The sequence below is a fragment of the Pristiophorus japonicus genome, chromosome 3 (assembly GCF_044704955.1).
Source record: "Pristiophorus japonicus isolate sPriJap1 chromosome 3, sPriJap1.hap1, whole genome shotgun sequence".
Lineage (NCBI taxonomy): Eukaryota > Metazoa > Chordata > Chondrichthyes > Pristiophoridae > Pristiophorus > Pristiophorus japonicus.
The window spans coordinates 328,597,873-328,616,559 of NC_091979.1; the positions used below are offsets into that span (position 1 = coordinate 328,597,873).

An 18,687-nucleotide genomic window follows, 5' to 3' on the forward strand; every position below is an offset into this window, starting at 1 on the left:
CGCTCCCACATTCTCCAATCAGCCGCTGCCAGCGTAATGCGGAGAATGCAGCATCAAACAGTGGTTTACCGCCCTTCACTGGGCTGCAAAATGCCACCGTTCAAGACAACGCTCCCCGTACACCGAACAGCTGCCTCATAAGATGCTTCATCTCAGCTTCCTGAGTTCGAGCCCCAGCTTGCACGAACACTTCTTCACTGGAAACACCATTAATTATCTGATTGCCACGTTTTGCATCATGAAAGTAATCCTAACTGATAATTATATAATCATAGAGGTTTACAGCATGGAAGGAGTCATTTAATCCCATCGTATCTGCACCGGCCAACAAATGCCCAGTTTTAGGTGTGTACCCCTGTACCTTATTGCATTTCATGTGCACATCTAAGAACTTGTTAAATGTGGTGAGGGTTTCTGCCTGCACCATACTTTCAGGCAGTGAGTTTGAGACCCCTACAAACATCTGCATGCAGAATGTTCACTTCAAATCCCCTTTAACCCTTACACTAATTACTTTTAAATTATGCAGCCTGGTTGTTGACCACTCCACTATGTGAAATAGACCCTTTTAATCAACAATATCTAGGCCCCTCATATTTTCGTACACCTCAATACTGTCGCCCATCAGCCTCCTCTGTTCCAAGGAAAACAAACCCATCCTATCCAATCTGTCCTCATAGCAAAGTTGCTCCACTCCCGGCAACATCTACGTAAATCTCCTCTGTACCCTCTCCAGCGTATTCACGTTCTTCCTTCAATGCGGTGACTAGAACTGCACGGAGTACTCCAGCTGTGGCCTAACCAGAATTTTATACAATTCTAGCATAACCCACTTGCTGTTCTGTTCCTTGCTTCTGCCAATAAATGCAACCATTCCATATGACTTCTTAACCAACTTTTCCAACTGGCCAGCTACCTTCAGGGATCTGTGGACAAGCAATCCCAGTTACCTTTGTTCCTCTACACTTCTCAATGTCATACCAGTTGATGTGTATTCCCTTTCCTTGTTAGCCCTCCACAAATGCGCGATCTCTCACATCTCTGGATTAAATTCCATTTGCCACTGCTCTACCCCCTTATCAGTTGATTGATATCTTCATGTAGTCTCCAGCTTTCTTCTTCATTATCAACCCACTGCCTATTTTAATAACTCCTGAAAACTTCGTAATCATAACACCTATATTCAAGTTTAGGTCATTGATAAATACCATAATAAGCAATGGATCTGGCACTGAAAACTGTGGAACTCCACTGGAAACATCCTTCCAGTCAGAAAAACACCCATCAAACATTACCCTTTGCTTCCTGCCTCTGAGCCAAATTTGGATCCAATATGCCACTTCGCCCTGAATCACATGGGCTTTTACTTAGAAAATGCATAATCATTAAATGTTATCCTGCCTTCATGGGAAAACATCATTAATTGACTGCTGATCTTCATTTGCACAACTAAAGAAATGTTTTCTGAAGGAGATTCCTTAATTGAATAACTTATCTGTGCTCTGCACTTTACCTCTGAATCCATAAACCATTTTGGACACTGTGCTTTAGAAGTCTGCTTCAAAATGTTCATTGCTGGTAACATGTACATGAGACGTTGGAAACAGTGAGATAGACTGCAGTGCAAGGGACTGGTTATTGTGAAACAGCAAAGAAAATATACATTCTGGAAGAATACCATCGAAAAGAAGTGTGGCCCTAACAGCCAAAAAGAAGATGAAGTGCTGAGCCCTTTTCAGCAAAAAATTCTTTTTCAAACATTTCTCTAACCGAATCTTCACAAAAGAAAAATTATGCTTTTAAAGTCATTAAACCCGAATTTTCATGCACCGGAATCTTCTGAATCAGATGCCTCTCGTTGTGCCGACTGAATCCATGTCCCTTTCAATATTCTGCTGACATGCACACTATTAAATGTGCCACTAACTTATAGAATCAAAGAATAAGGGAATGGATGCAGCCCGTCGAGCCCATGCCAACTCTCAACAAGTCTCACTCCCCTGTCATTTACCCACAGCTGTGCAATTTTTTTCATTCGGATACTTATCCAACTCCGTTTTGAAAGATAAGATTGAGTCTGACTCCACCGCCCTTTAGAGAAGTGTATTCCAGATTCTAACCACTTGCTGAGGAATGGCCACTCCTGTTCCTATGTATAAAGGCAGAGAAACACGGGATCAATTCCTGCCACACTCACAACCTTGCTAAATATAGCACCGTTATTCTATTCTCGTGACACAAGCTCCAGAAGTGTAGTCCAGCTGTTGAGGTTAAAGCTCTGGTTATGTTCCCAACAATGTTACTGCCACAGCGTTTCCGTAGTGTCGTGGTTATCACGTTCGCCTAACACGCGAAAGGTCCCCGGTTCGAAACCGGGCGGAAACATTATGCAAACGTGTTCAATTAATGATAAGATAAAATTAAATCATTCACATCAGTGGTTCAATGTTAACAGAGTGCAGTGTCTCACGATGCTGTTCCATTTGCTGATTTCTCTCTACAGTTCTGTTCACACTCAAATTCTACACAGTGTCTCTCACTCCCTCCCGTTTCCAGCCCTGACGCTGGAGAAACCATATCTCAAAGCTGCACATTCCGTGCATTCAGGTCAGCTGTGAGAGATTATTAAAGCATCCTGCCACGCCACCACGCTTCACAACAGAAAATTAAAGCCACAAACAAACCCATCGACTAATCGCTCTTCCCCAGCTCCAGCGTGAGTGAGGGCGGGACAAGCCCTAACTTCCGCTCCCACACTCTCCAATCAGCCGCTGCCGGCGGAAAGCGGAGAATGCAGCATCAAACAGCGGTTTACCGCTCTTCACTGGGCTGCAAAATGCCAGCGTTCGAGAGAACGCTCCCCGTACACCGAACAGCAGCCTCATAAGATGCTTCATCTCAGCTTCCTGAGTTCGAGCCCCAGCTTGCACGAACACTTCTTCACTGGAAACACCATTAATTATCTGATTGCCACGTTTTGCATCATGAAAGTAATCCTAACCGATAATTATATAATCATAGAGGTTTACAGCATGGAAGGAGTCATTTAAGCCCATCGTGTCTGCACCGGCCAACAAATGCCCAGTTTTAGGTGTGTACCCCTGCACCTTATTGCATTTCATGTGCACATCTCAGAACTGGTTAAATGTGGTGAGGGTTTCTGCCTGCACCACACTTTCAGGCAGTGAGTTTGAGACCCCCACAAACATCTGCATGCAGAATGTTCACTTCAAATCCCCTTTAACCCTTACACTAATTACTTTTAAATTATGCAGCCTGGTTGTTGACCACTCCACTATGTGAAATAGACCCTTTTAATCAACAATATCTAGGCCCCTCCTATTTTTATACACCTCAATGCGGTCGCCCATCAGCCTCCTCTGTTCCAAGGAAAACAAACCCATCCTATCCAATCTGTCCTCATAGCAAAGTTGCTCCACTCCCGGCAACATCTACGTAAATCTCCTCTGTACCCTCTCCAGCGCATTCACGTTCTTCCATCAATGCGGTGACCAGAACTGCACGCAGTACTCCAGCTGTGGCCTAACCAGAATTTTATACAGTTCTAGCATAACCCACTTGCTTTTCTGTTCCTTGCTTCTGCCAATAAATGCAACCATTCCATATGAATTCTTCATCAACTTTTCCAACTGGCCAGCTACCTTCAGGGATCTGTGGACAAGCAATCCCAGTTACCTTTGTTTCTCTACACTTATCAATGTCATACCAGTTGATGTGTATTCCCTTTCCTCGTTAGCCCTCCACAAATGCGCGATCTCTCACATCTCTGGATTAAATTCAATTTGCCACTGCTCTATCCCCTTATCAGTTGATTGATATCTTCCTGGAGTCTCCAGCTTTCTTCTTCATTATCAACCACACTGCCTATTTTAATAACACCTGAAAACTTCGTAATCATAATACTTATATTCAAGTTTAGATCATTGATAAATACCATAAAAAGCAATGGATCTGGCACTGAAAACTGTGGAACCACACTGGAAACATCCTTCCAGTCACAAAAACACCCATCAAACATTACCCTTTGCTTCCTGCCTCTGAGCCAAATTTGGATCCAATTTGCCACTTCGCCCTGAATCACATGGGCTTTTACTTAGAAAATGCATAATCATTAAATGTTATCCTGCCTTCATGGGAAAACATCATTAATTGACTGATGATCTTCATTTGCACAACTAAAGAAATGTTAACTGAAGGATAATCCTTAATTGAATAACTTATCTGTGCTCTGCACTTTACCTCTGAATCCATAAACCATTTTGGACACTGTGCTTTAGAAGTCTGCTTCAAAATGTTCATTGCTGGTAACATGTACATGAGACGTTGGAAACAGTGAGATAGACTGCAGTGCAAGGGACTGGTTATTGTGAAACAGCAAAGAAAATATACATTCTGGAAGAATACCATCGAAAAGAAGTGTGGCCCTAACAGCCAAAAAGAAAATGAAGTGCTGAGCCCCTTTAAGCAAAAAATTCTTTTTCAAACATTTCTCTGACCGAATCTTCACAAAAGAAAAATGATGCTTTTAAAGTCATTAAACCCGAAATTTCGTGCACCCGAATCTTCTGAATCAGATGCCTCTCGTTGTGCCGACTGAATCCATGTCCCTTTCAATATTCTGCTGACATGCACACTATTCAATGTGCCACTAACTTATAGAATGAAAGAATAAGGAAATGGATGCAGCCCGTCGAGCCCATGCCAACTCTCAACAAGTCTCACTCCCCTGTCATTTACCCACAGCTGTGCAATTTTTTTCATTCGGATACTTATCCAACTCCGTTTTGAAAGATAAGATTGAGTCTGACTCCACCGCCCTTTAGAGAAGTGTATTCCAGATTCTATCCACTTGCTGAGGAATGGCCACTCCTGTTCCAATGTATAAAGGCAGAGAATCACGGGATCAATTCCTGCCACACTCACAACCTTGCTAAATATAGCACCGTCATTCGATTCTCGTGACACAAGCTCCAGAAGTGTAGTCCAGCTGTTGAAGTTAAAGCTCTGGTTATGTTCCCAACAATGTTACTGCAACAGCGTTTCCGTAGTGTAGTGGTTATCAAGTTCGCCTAACACGCGAAAGGTCCCCGGTTCGAAACCGGGTGGAAACATTATGCAAACGTGTTCAATTAATGATTAGATAAAATTAAATCATTCATATTAGTGGTTCAATATTAACAGAGTGCAGTGTCTCACGATGCTGTTCCATTTGCTGATTTCTCTCTACAGTTCTGTTCACACTCAAATTCTACACAGTGTCTCTCACTCCCTCCCGTTTCCAGCCCTGACGCTGGAGAAACCATATCTCAAAGCTGCACATTCCGTGCATTCAGGTCAGCTGTGAGAGATTATTAAAGGATGCTGCCACGCCACCACGCTTCACAACAGAAAATTAAAGCCACAAACAAACCCATCGACTAATCGCTCTTCCTCAGCTCCAGAGTGAGTGAGGGCGGGACAAGCCCTAACTTCCGCTCCCACACTCTCCAATCAGCCGCTGCCGGCGGAAAGCGGAGAATGCAGCATCAAACAGCGGTTTACCGCCCTTCACTGGGCTGCAAAATGCCACCGTTCGAGACAACGCTCCCCGTGCTCCGAACAGCAGCCTCATAAAATGCTTCATCTCAGCTTCCTGAGTTCGAGCCCCAGCTTGCACGAACACTTCTTCACTGGAAACACCATTAATTATCTGATTGCCACGTTTTGCATTATGAAAGTAATCCTAACCGATAATTATATAATCATAGAGGTTTACAGCATGGAAGGAGTCATTTAAGCCCATCGTATCTGCACCGGCCAACAAATGCCAAGTTTTAGGTGTGTACCCCTGCACCTTATTGCATTTCATGTGCACGTCTAAGAACTTGTTAAATGTGGTGAGGGTTTCTGCCTGCTTCAAAATGTTCATTGCTGGTAACATGTACATGGGAAGTTGGAAACAGTGAGATAGACTGTAGTGCAAGGGACTGATTATTGTGAAACAGCAAAGAAAATATACATTCTGGAAGAATACCATCGAAAAGAAGTGTGACCCTAACAGCCAAAAAGAAGATGAAGTGCTGAGTCCTTTTCAGCAAAAAATTCTTTTCCCAAACATTTCTCTGACCGAATCTTCACAAAACAAAAATGATGCTTTTAAAGTCATTAAACCCGAATTTTCGTGCACCCGAATCTTCTGAATCAGATGCCTCTCGTTGTGCCTACTGAATCCATGTCCCTTTCAATATTCTGCTGACATGCACACTATTAAATGTGCCACTAACTTATACAATCAAAGAATAAGGGAATGGTTGCAGCCCGTCGAGCCCATGCCAACTCTCAACAAGTCTCACTCCCCTGTCATTTACCCACAGCTGTGCAATTTTTTGCATTCGGATACTTATCCAACTCCGTTTGGAAAGATAAGATTGAGTCTGACTCCACCGCCCTTTAGAGCAGTGTATTCCAGATTCTAACCACTTGCTGAGGAATGGCCACTCCTGTTCCTATGTATAAAGGCAGAGAAACACGTGATCAATTCCTGCCACACTCACAACCTTGCTAAATATCGCACCGTTATTCTATTCTCGTGACACAAGCTCCAGAAGTGTAGTCCAGCTGTTGAGGTTAAAGCTCTGGTTATGTTCCCAACAATGTTACTGCCGCAGCGTTTCCGTAGTGTAGTGGTTATCACGTTCGCCTCACACGCGAAAGGTCCCCGGTTCGAAACCGGGTGGAAACATTATGCAGAAGTGTTCATATAATGATTCGATAAAATTAAATCATTCATATTAGTGGTTCAATATTAACAGAGTGCAGTGTCTCACGATGCTGTTCCATTTGATGATTTCTCTCTACAGTTCTGTTCACACTCAAATTCTACACAGTGTCTCTCACTCCCTCCCGTTTCCAATCCTGACGCTGGAGAAACCATATCTCAAAGCTGCACATTCCGTGCATTCAGGTCAGCTGTGAGAGATTATTAAAGGATCCTGCCACGCCACCACGCTTCACACCAGAAAATTAAAGCCACAAACAAACCCATCGACTAATCGCTCTTCCCCAGCTCCAGAGTGAGTGAGGGCGGGACAAGCCCTAACTTCCGCTCCCACACTCTCCAATCAGCCGCTGCCGGCGGAAAGCGGAGAATGCAGCATCAAACAGCGGTTTACCTCCCTTCACTGGGCTGCAAAATGCCACCGTTCGAGACAACGCTACCCGGACACCGAACAGCAGCCTCATAAGATGCTTCATCTCAGCTACCTGTGTTCGAGCCCCAGCTTGCACGAACACTTCTTCACTGGAAACACCATTAATTATCTGATTGCCACGTTTTGCATCATGAAAGTAATCCTAACCGATAATTATATAATCATAGAGGTTTACAGCATGGAAGGAGTCATTTAAGCCCATCGTATCTGCACCGGCCAACAAATGCCCTGCACCTTATTGCATTTCATGTGCACATCTAAGAACTTGTTAAATGTGGTGAGCGTTTCTGTCTGCTTCAAAATGTTCATTGCTGGTAACATGTACATGGGACTTTGGAAACAGTGAGATAGACTGCAGTGCAAGGGACTGTTTATTGTGAAACAGCAAAGAAAATATACATTCTGGAAGAATACCATCGAAAAGAAGTGTGACCCTAACAGCCAAAAAGAAGATGAAGTGCTGAGCCCTTTTCAGCAAAAAATTATTTTCAAAAAACATTTCTCTGACCGAATCTTCACAAAACAAAAATGATGCTTTTAAAGTCATTAAACCCGAATTTCCATGCACCCGATTCTTCTGAATCAGATGCCTCTCGTTGTGCCGACTGAATCCATGTCCCTTTCAATATTCTGCTGACATGCACACTATTAAATGTGCCACTAACTTATAGAATCAAAGAATAAGGGAATGGTTGCAGCCCGTCGAGCCCATGCCAACTCTCAACAAGTCTCACTCCCCTGTCATTTACCCACAGCTGTGCAATTTTTTTCATTCGGATACTTATCCAACTCCGTTTTGAAAGATAAGATTGAGTCTGACTCCACCGCCCTTTAGAGAAGTGTATTCCAGATTCTAACCACTTGCTGAGAAATGGCCACTCCTGTTCCTATGTATAAAGGCAGAGAAACACGGGATCAATTCCTGCCTCACTCACAACCTTGCTAAATATAGCACCGTCATTCTATTCTCGTGACACAAGCTCCAGAAGTGCAGTCCAGCTTTTGAGGTTGAAGCTCTGGTTATGTTCCCAACAATGTTACTGCCACAGCGTTTCCGTAGTGCAGTGGTTATCACGTTGGCCTAACACGCGAAAGGTCCCTGGTTCGAAACCGGGCGGAAACATTATGCAAACGTGTTCAATTGATGATCAGATAAAATTAAATCATTCATATTAGTGGTTCAATGTTAACAGAGTGCAGTGTCTCACGATGATGTTCCATTTGCTGATTTCTCTCTGCAGTTCTGTTCACACTCAAATTCTACACAGTGTCTCTCACTCCCTCCCGTTTCCAGCCCTGACGCTGGAGAAACCAAATCTCAAAGCTGCAAATTCCGTGCATTCAGGTCAGCTGTGAGAGATTATTGAAGGATCCTGCCACGCCACCACGCTTCACAACAGAAAATTAAAGCCACAAACAAACCCATCGACTAATCGCTCTTTCCCAGCTCCAGAGTGAGTGAGGGCGGGACAAGCCCTAACTTCCGCTCCCACACTCTCCAATCAGCCGCTGCCGGCGGAAAGCGGAGAATGCAGCATCAAACAGCGGTTTACCGCTCTTCACTGGGCTGCAAAATGCCAGCGTTCGAGAGAACGCTCCCCGTGCACCGAACAGCAGCCTCATAAGATGCTTCATCTCAGCTTCCTGAGTTCGAGCCCCAGCTTGCACGAACACTTCTTCACTGGAAACACCATTAATTATCTGATTGCCACGTTTTGCGTCATGAAAGTAATCCTAACCGATAATTATATAATCATAGAGGTTTACAGCATGGAAGGAGTCATTTAAGCCCATCGTATCTGCACCGGCCAACAAATGCCCAGTTTTAGTTGTGTACACCTGCACCTTATTGCATTTCATGTGCACATCTAAGAACTGGTTATATGTGGTGAGGGTTTCTGCCTGCACCACACTTTCAGGCAGTGAGTTTGAGACCCCCACAAACATCTGCATGCAGAATGTTCACTTCAAATCCCCTTTAACCCTTACACTAATTACTTTTAAATTATGCAGCCTGGTTGTTGACCACTCCACTATGTGAAATAGATCCTTTTAATCAACAATATCTAGGCCCCTCCTATTTTTATACACCTCAATGCTGTCGCCCATCAGCCTCCTCTGTTCCAAGGAAAACAAACCCATCCTATCCAATCTGTCCTCATAGCAAAGTTGCTCCACTCCCGGCAACATCTACGTAAATCTCCTCTGTACCCTCTCCAGCGTATTCACGTTCTTCCTTCAATGCGGTGACCAGAACTGCACGCAGTACTCCAGCTGTGGCCTAACCAGAATTTTATACAGTTCTAGCATAACCCACTTGCTGTTCTGTTCCTTGCTTCTGCCAATAAATGCAACCATTCCATATGACTTCTTAACCAACTTTTCCAACTGGCTAGCTTCCTTCAGGGATCTGTGGACAAGCATTCCCAGTTACCTTTGTTCCTCTACACTTCTCAATATCATACCACTTGATGTGTATTCCCTTTCCTGGTTAGCCCTCCACAAATGCGCGATCTCTCACATCTCTCGATTAAATTCAATTTGCCACTGCTCTACCCCCTTATCAGTTGATTGATATCTTCCTGGAGTCTCCAGCTTTCTTCTTCATTATCAACCACACTGCCTATTTTAATAACACCTGAAAACTTCGTCATCATAACACCTATATTCAAGTTTAGATCATTGATAAATACCATAAAAAGCAATGGATCTGGCACTGAAACCTGTGGAACCCCACTGGAAACATCCTTCCAGTCACAAAAACACCCATCAAACATTACACTTTGCTTCCTGCCTCTGAGCCAAATTTGGATCCAATTTGCCACTTCGCCCTGAAACACATGGGCTTTTACTTAGAAAATGCATAATCATTAAATGTTATCCTGCCTTCATGGGAAAACATCATTAATTGACTGATGATCTTCATTTGCACAACTAAAGAAATGTTAACTGAAGGAGAGTCCTTAATTGAATAACTTATCTGTGCTCTGCACTTTACCTCTGAATCCATAAACCATTTTGGACACTGTGCTTTAGAAGTCTGCTTCAAAATGTTCATTGCTGGAAACATGTACATGAGACGTTGGAAACAGTGAGATAGACTGTAGTGCAAGGGACTGGTTATTGTGAAACAGCAAAGAAAATATACATTCTGGAAGAATACCATCGAAAAGAAGTGTGGCCCTAACAGCCAAAAAGAAGATGAAGTGCTGAGCCCTTTTCAGCAAAAAAATATTTTCCCAAACATTTCTCTGACCGAATCTTCACAAAACAAAAATGATGCTTTTAAAGGCATGAAACCCGAATTTTCGTGCACCCGAATCTTCTGAATCAGATGCCTCTCGTTGTGCCGACTGAATCCATGTCCCTTTCAATATTCTGCTGACATGCACACTATTAAATGTGCCACTAACTTATAGAATCAAAGAATAAGGGAATGGTTGCAGCCCGCGAGCCCATGCCAACTCTCAACAAGTCTCACTCCCCTGTCATTTACCCACAGCTGTGCAATTTTTTTCAGTCGGACACTTATACAACTCCGTTTTGAAAGATAAGATTGAGTCTGGCTCCACCGCCCTTTAGAGAAGTGTATTCCAGATTCTAACCACTTGCTGAGGAATGGCCACTCCTGTTCCTATGTATAAAGGCAGAGAAACACGGGATCAATTCCTGCCACACTAACAACCTTGCTAAATATAGCACGGTTATTCGATTCTCGTGACACAAGCTCCAGAAGTGCAGTCCAGCTTTTGAGGTTAAAGCTCTGGTTATGTTCCCAACAATGTTACTGCCACAGCGTTTCCGTAGTTAGTGGTTATCACATTCGCCTAACACGCGAAAGGTCTAAGGTTCGAAACCGGTGGAAATATTATGCAAACGTGTTCAATTAATGATGATAAGATAAAATTAAATCATTCATATTAGTGGTTCAATGTTAACAGAGTGCAGTGTCTCACGATGCTGTTCCATTTGCTGATTTCTCTCTGCAGCTCTGTTCACACTCACATTCGACACAGTGTCTCTCACTCCCTCCCGTTTCCAGCCCTGACGCTGGAGAAACCATATCTCAAAGCTGCACATTCTGTGCATTCAGGTCAGCTGTGAGAGATTATTAAAGGATCCTGCCACGCCACCACGCTTCACAACAGAAAATTAAAGCCACAAACAAACCCATCGACTAATCGCTCTTCCTCAGCTCCAGAGTGAGTGAGGGCGGGACAAGCCCTAACTTCCGCTCCCACACTCTCCAATCAGCCGCTGCCGGCGGAAAGCGGAGAATGCAGCATCAAACAGCGGTTTACCGCCCTTCACTGGGCTGCAAAATGCCACCGTTCGAGACAACGCTCCCCGTACACCTAACAGCAGCCTCATAAGATGCTTCATCTCAGCTTCCTGAGTTCGAGCCCCAGCTTGCACGAACACTTCTTCACTGGAAACACCATTAATTATCTGATTGCCACGTTTTGCATCATGAAAGTAATCCTAACCGATAATTATATAATCATCGAGGTTTACAGCATGGAAGGAGTCATTTAAGCCCATCGTATCTGCACCGGCCAACAAATGTCCAGTTTTAGGTGTGTCCCCCTGCACCTTATTGCATTTCATGTGCACATCTCAGAACTTGTTAAATGTGGTGAGGGTTTCTGCCTGCACCACACTTTCAGGCAGTGAGTTTGAGACCCCCAGAAACATCTGCATGCAGAATGTTCACTTCAAATCCCCTTTAACCCTTACACTAATTACTTTTAAATTATGCAGCCTGGTTGTTGACCACTCCACTATGTGAAATAGACCCTTTTAATCAACAATATCTAGGCCCCCCCTTTTTATTTACACCTTAATGATGTCGCCCATCAGCCTCCTCTGTTCCAAGGAAAACAAACCCATCCTATCCAATCTGTCCTCATAGCAAAGTTGCTCCACTCCCGGCAACATCTACGTAAATCTCCTCTGTACCCTCTCCAGCGTATTCACGTCCTTCCTTCAATGCGGTGACTAGAACTGCACGCAGTACTCCAGCTGTGGCCTAACCAGAATTTTATACAGTTCTAGCAAAACCCACTTGCTGTTCTGTTCCTTGCTTCTGCCAATAAATGCAACCATTCCATATGACTTCTTAACCAACTTTTCCAACTGACCAGCTACCTTCAGGGATCTGTGGACAAGCAATCCCAGTTACCTTTGTTCCTCTACACTTCTCAATGTCATACCAGTTGATGTGTATTCCCTTTCCTTGTTAGCCCTCCACAAATGCGCGATCTCTCACATCTCTGGATTAAATTCCATTTGCCACTGCTCTACCCCCTTATCAGTTGATTGATATCTTCCTGGAGTCTCCAGCTTTCTTCTTCATTATCAACCCACTGCCTATTTTAATAACACCTGAAAACTTCGTCATCATAACACCTATATTCAAGTTTAGATCATTGATAAATACCATAAAAAGCAATGGATCTGGCACTGAAAACTGCGGAACCCCACTGGAAACATACTTCCAGTCACAAAAACACCCATCAAACATTACCCTTTGCTTCCTGCCTCTGAGCCAAATTTGGATCCAATGTGCCACTTCGCCCTGAATCACATGGGCTTTTACTTAGAAAATGCATAATCATTAAATGTTATCCTGCCTTCATGGGAAAACATCATTAATTGACTGATGATCTTCATTTGCACAACTAAAGAAATGTTAACTGAAAGAGAGTCCTTAATTGAATAACTTATCTGTGCTCTGCACTTTACCTCTGAATCCATAAACCATTTTGGACACTGTGCTTTAGAAGTCTGCTTCAAAATGTTCATTGCTGGTAACATGTACATGAGACGTTGGAAACAGTGAGATAGACTGTAGTGCAAGGGACTGGTTATTGTGAAACAGCAAAAAAAATATACATTCTGGAAGAATACCATCGAAAAGAAGTGTGACCCTAACAGCCAAAAAGAAGATGAAGTGCTGAGCCCTTTTCAGCAAAAAATTATTTTCCCAATCTTTTCCCTGACCGAATCTTCACAAAACAAAAATGATGCTTTTAAAGTCATTAAACCCGAATTTTCGTGCACCCGAATCTTCTGAATCAGATGCCTCTCGTTGTGCCGACTGAATCCATGTCCCTTTCAATATTCTGCTGACATGCACACTATTAAATGTGCCACTAACTTATAGAATCAATGAATAAGGGAATGGTTGCAGCCCGTCGAGCCCATGCCAACTCTCAACAAGTCTCACTCCCCTGTCATTTACCCACAGCTGTGCAATTTTTTTCATTCGGATACTTATCCAACTCCGTTTTGAAAGATAAGATTGAGTCTGACTCCACCGCCCTTTAGAGCAGTGTATTCCAGATTCTAACCACTTGCTGAGGAATGGCCACTCCTGTTCCGATGTATAAATGCAGAGCAACACGGGATCAATTCCTGCCTCACTCACAACCTTGCTAAATACAGCACCGTCATTCTATTCTCGTGACACAAGCTCCAGAAGTGTAGTCCAGCTGTTGAGGTTAAAGCTCTGGTTATGTTCCCATTAGTGTTACTTCCACAGCGTTTCCGTAGTGTAATGGTTTTCACGTTCGCCGAACACGCGAAATGTCCCCGGTTCGAAACCGGGCGAACACATTATGCAAACGTGTTCAATTAATGATTAGAAAAAATTAAATAATTCATATTCGTGGTTCAATATTAACAGAGTGCAGTGTCTCACGATGCTGTTCCGTTTGCTGATTTCTCTCTGCAGTTCTGTTCACACTCAAATTCTACACAGTGTCTCTCACTCACTCCGGTTTCCAGCCCTGACGCTGGAGAAACCATATCTCAAAGCTGCACATTCCGTGCATTCAGGTCAGCTGTGAGAGATTATTAAAGGATCCTGTCACGCCGCCACGCTTCACAACAGAAAATTAAAGGCACAAACAAACCCATCGACTAATCGCTCTTCCCCAGCTCCAAAGTGAGTGAGGGCGGGACAAGCCCTAACTTCCACTCGCACACTCTACAATCAGCCGCTGCCGGCGGAAAGCGGAGAATGCAGCATCAAACAGCGGTTTACCGCCCTTCAATGGGCTGCAAAATGCCACCATTCGAGACAACGCTCCCTGCACACCGAGCAGCAGCCGAATAAGATGCTTCATCTCGGCTTCCGGAGTTCGAGCCCAACTTGCACGAACACTTCTGCACTGGAAACACCATTAATTATCTGATTGCCGCGTTTTGCATCATGAAAGTAATCATAACCGATAATTATATTATCATAGAGGTTTACAGCATGGAAGGAGTCATTTCAGCCCATCGTATCTGCACCGGCCAACAAATGCCCTGTTTTAGGTGTGCACCACTGCATCTTATTGCATTTCATCTAAGAACTTGTTAAATGTGGTGAGGGTTTCTGCTTGGAACACACTTTCAGGCAGTGAGTTTGAGACCCCCACAAACATCTGCATGCAGAATGTTCACTTCAAATCCCCTTTAACACTTACACTGCTTATGTTTCAATTATGCAGCCTGGTTGTTGACCACTCCACTCTGTGAAATAGACCCTTTTAATCAACAATATCTAGGCCCCTCCTATTTTTATACACCTCAATGCTGTCGCCCATCAGCCTCCTCTGTTCCAAGGAAAACAAACCCATCCTATCCAATCTGTCCTCATAGCAAAGTTGCTCCACTCCCGGCAACATCTACGTAAATCTCGTCTGTACCCTCTCCAGCGTATTCACGTTCTTCCTTCAATACGGTGACCAGAACTGCACGCAGTACTCCAGCTCTGGCCTAACCAGAATTTTATATAGTTCTAGCATAACCCACTTGCTGTTCTGTTCCTTGCTTCTGCCAATAAATGCAACCATTCCATATGACTTCTTAACCAACTTTTCCAACTGGCCAGCTACTTTCAGGGATCTGTGGACAAGCAATCCCAGTTACCTTTGTTCCTCTATACTTCTCAATGTCATACCAGTTGATGTGTATTCCCTTTCCTTGTTAGCCCTCCACAAATGCGCGATCTCTCACATCTCTGGATTAAATTCCATTTGCCACTGCTCTACCCCCTTATCAGTTGATTGATATCTTCCTGGAGTCTCCAGCTTTCTTCTTCATTTTCAACCACACTGCCTATTTTAATAACACCTGAAAACTTCGTGATCATAACACCTATATTCAAGTTTAGATCATTGATAAATACCATAAAAAGCAATGGATCTGGCACTGAAAACTGCGGAACCCCACTGGAAACATCCTTCCAGTCACAAAAACACCCATCAAACATTACCCTTTGCTTCCTGCCTCTGAGCCAAATTTGGATCCAATTTGCCACTTCGCCCTTAATCACATGGGCTTTTACTTAGAAAATGCATAATCATTAAATGTTATCCTGCCTTCATGGGAAAACATCATTAATTGACTGATGATCTTCATTTGCACAACTAAAGAAATGTTAAATGAAGGAGATTCCTTAATTGAATAACTTATCTGTGCTCTGCACTTTACCTCTGAATCCAGAAACCATTTTGGACACTGTGCTTTCGAAGTCTGCTTCAAAATGTTCATTCCTGGTAACATGTACATGGGACGTTGGAAACAGTGAGACAGACTTTAGTGCAAGGGACTGGTTATTGTGAAACAGCAAGGAAAATATACATTCTGGAAGAATACCATCGAAAAGAAGTGCGACCCAAACAGCCAAAAAGAAGATGAAGTGCTGAGCCCTTTTCAGCAAAAAATTATTTTCCCAAACATTTCTCTGACCGAATCTTCACAAAACAAAAATCATGCTTTTAAAGACATTAAACCCGAATTTTCGTGCACCCGAATCTTCTGAATCAGATGCCTCTCGTTGTGCCGACTGAAACCATGTCCCTTTCAATATTCTGCTGACATGCACACTATTAAATGTGCCACTAAATTATAGAATCAAAGAATAAGGGAATGGTTGCAGCCCGTCGAGCCCATGCCAACTCTCAACCAGTCTCACTCCCCTGTCATTTACCCACAGCTGTGCAATTTGTTTCATTCGGATACTTATCCAACTCCGTTTTGAAAGATAAGATTGAGTCTGACTCCACCGCCCTTTTGAGCAGTGTAATCCAGATTCTAACCACTTGCTGAGGAATGGCCACTCCTGTTCCTATGTATAAAGGCAGAGAAACACGGGATCAATTTCTGCCACACTCACAACCTTGCTAAATATAGCACCGTCATTCTATTCTCGTGACACAAGCTCCAGAAGTGTAGTCCAGCTGTTGAGGTTAAAGCTCTGGTTATGTTCCCAACAGTGTTACTGCCACAGCGTTTCCGTAGTGTAATGGTTATCACGTTCGCCTGCACGCGAAATGTCCCCGGGCCGAAACATTATGCAAACGTGTTCAATTAATGATTATATAAAATTAAATCATTCATATTAGTGGTTCAATATTAACAGAGTGCAGTGTCTCACGATGCTGTTCCATTTGCTGATTTCTCTCGAAAGTTCTGTACGCACTCAAATTCTACACAGTGTCTCTCACTCCCTCCCGTTTCCAGCCCTGATGCTGGAGAAACCATATCTCAAAGCTGCACATTCCGTGCATTCAGGTCAGCTGTGAGAGATTATTAAAGGATCCTGCCACGCCACCACGCTTCACAGCAGAAAATTAAAGCCACAAACAAACCCATCGACTAATCACTATTCCCCAGCTCCAGAGTGAGTGAGGGCGGGACAGGACCTAACTTCCGCTCCAACACTCTCCAATCAGCCGCTGCCGGCGGGAAGCGGAGAATGCAGCATCAAACAGCGGTTTACCGCCCTTCATTGGGCTGCAAAATGCCACCGTTCGCGACAACGCTCCCCGTACACCGAACAGCAGCCTCATAAGATGCTTCATCTCAGCTTCCTGAGTTCGAGCCCCAGCTTGCACAAACACTTCTTCACTGGAAACACCATTAATTTTCTGATTGCCACGTTTTGCCTCATGAAAGTAATCCTAACCGATAATTATATAATCATAGAGGTTTACAGCATGGAAGGAGTCATTTAAGCCCATCGTATCTGCACCGGCCAACAAATGCCGAGTTTTAGGCGTGTACCCTTGCACCTTATTGCATTTCATGTGCACATCTAAGAACTTGTTAAATGTGGTGAGGGTTTCCGCCTGCACCACACTTTCAGGCAGTGAGTTTGAGACCCTCACAAACATCTGCATGCAGAATGTTCACCTCAAATCCCCTTTAAACCTGACACTAATTACTTTTAAATTATGCAGCCTGGTTGTTGACCAATCCACTCTGTGAAATAGACCCTTTTAATCAACAATATCTAGGCCGCTCTTATTTTTATACACCTCAATGCTGTCGCCCATCAGCCTCCTCTGTTCCAAGGAAAACAAACCCATCCGAATCAATCTTTCCTCCTAGCAAAGTTGCTCCACTCCCTGTAACATCTACGTAAATCTCCTCTGTTCCCGCTCTCGCTTATTCATGTTCTTCCTTCAATGCGGTGACCAGAACTGCACGCTGTACTCCAGCTGTGGCCTAACCAGAATTTTATACAGGTCTAGCATAACCCACTTGCTGTTCTGTTCCTTGCTTCTGCCAATAAATGCAACCATTCCATATGACTTCTTGACCAACTTTTCCAACTGGCCAGCTACCTTCAGGGATCTGTGGACAAGCAATCCCAGTTACCTTTGTTCCTCAACACTTCTCAATGTCATACCAGTTGATGTGTATTCCCTTTCCTTGTTAGCCCTCCACAAATGCGCGATCTCTCACATCTCTGGATTAAATTCCATTTGCCACTGCTCTACCCCCTTATCAGTTGATTGATATCTTCCTGGAGTCTCCAGCTTTCTTCTTCATTATCAACCGCACTGCTATTTTAATAACACCTGAAAACTTCGTAATCATAACACCTATATTCAAGTTTAGATCATTGATAAATACCATAAAAAGCAATGGATCTGGCACTGAAAACTGCGGAACCCCACTGGAAACATCCTTCCAGTCACAAAAACACCCATCAAACATTACCCTTTGCTTCCTGCCTCTGAGCCAAATTTGGATCCAATATGCCACATCGCCCTGAATCACATGGGCTTTTCCTAAGAAAATGCATAATCATTAAATGTTATCCTGCCTTCATGGGAAAACATCATTAATTGACTTGATGGTCTTCATTTGCAAAACTAAAGAAATGTTAACTGAAGGAGAGTCCTTAATTGAATAACTTATCTGTGCTCTGCACTTTACCTCTGAATCCATAAACCATTTTGGACACTGTGCTTTAGAAGTCTGTTTCAAAATGTTCCTTGCTGGTAACATGTACATGGGACGTTGGAAACAATGAGATAGACTGTAGTGCAAGGGACTGGTTATTGTGAAACAGCAAAGAAAATATACATTCTGGAAGAATACCATCGAAAAGAAGTGTGGCCCTAACAGCCAAAAAGAAGATGAAGTGCTGAGCCCTTTTCAGCAAAAAATTATTTTCCCAAACATTTCTCTG

The 18,687-nt window shown here is 43.5% G+C and overlaps 4 non-coding genes across 4 annotated transcripts; all 4 read left to right on the top strand.

Moving 5' to 3' along the window:
- The first annotated feature begins 2,312 nt into the window (after positions 1-2,312).
- trnav-aac (transfer RNA valine (anticodon AAC)) lies at positions 2,313-2,385 on the top strand. Its single transcript has one exon. It is a non-coding gene; the product is annotated as a tRNA-Val (tRNA).
- Positions 2,386-5,059: 2,674 nt separating this feature from the next.
- trnav-aac (transfer RNA valine (anticodon AAC)) lies at positions 5,060-5,132 on the top strand. The gene has a single exon. It is a non-coding gene; the product is annotated as a tRNA-Val (tRNA).
- A 1,537-nt stretch (positions 5,133-6,669) lies between these two features.
- On the top strand, positions 6,670-6,742 carry trnav-cac (transfer RNA valine (anticodon CAC)). The gene has a single exon. It is a non-coding gene; the product is annotated as a tRNA-Val (tRNA).
- A 1,519-nt stretch (positions 6,743-8,261) lies between these two features.
- On the top strand, positions 8,262-8,334 carry trnav-aac (transfer RNA valine (anticodon AAC)). The gene has a single exon. It is a non-coding gene; the product is annotated as a tRNA-Val (tRNA).
- Positions 8,335-18,687: the final 10,353 nt, after the last annotated feature.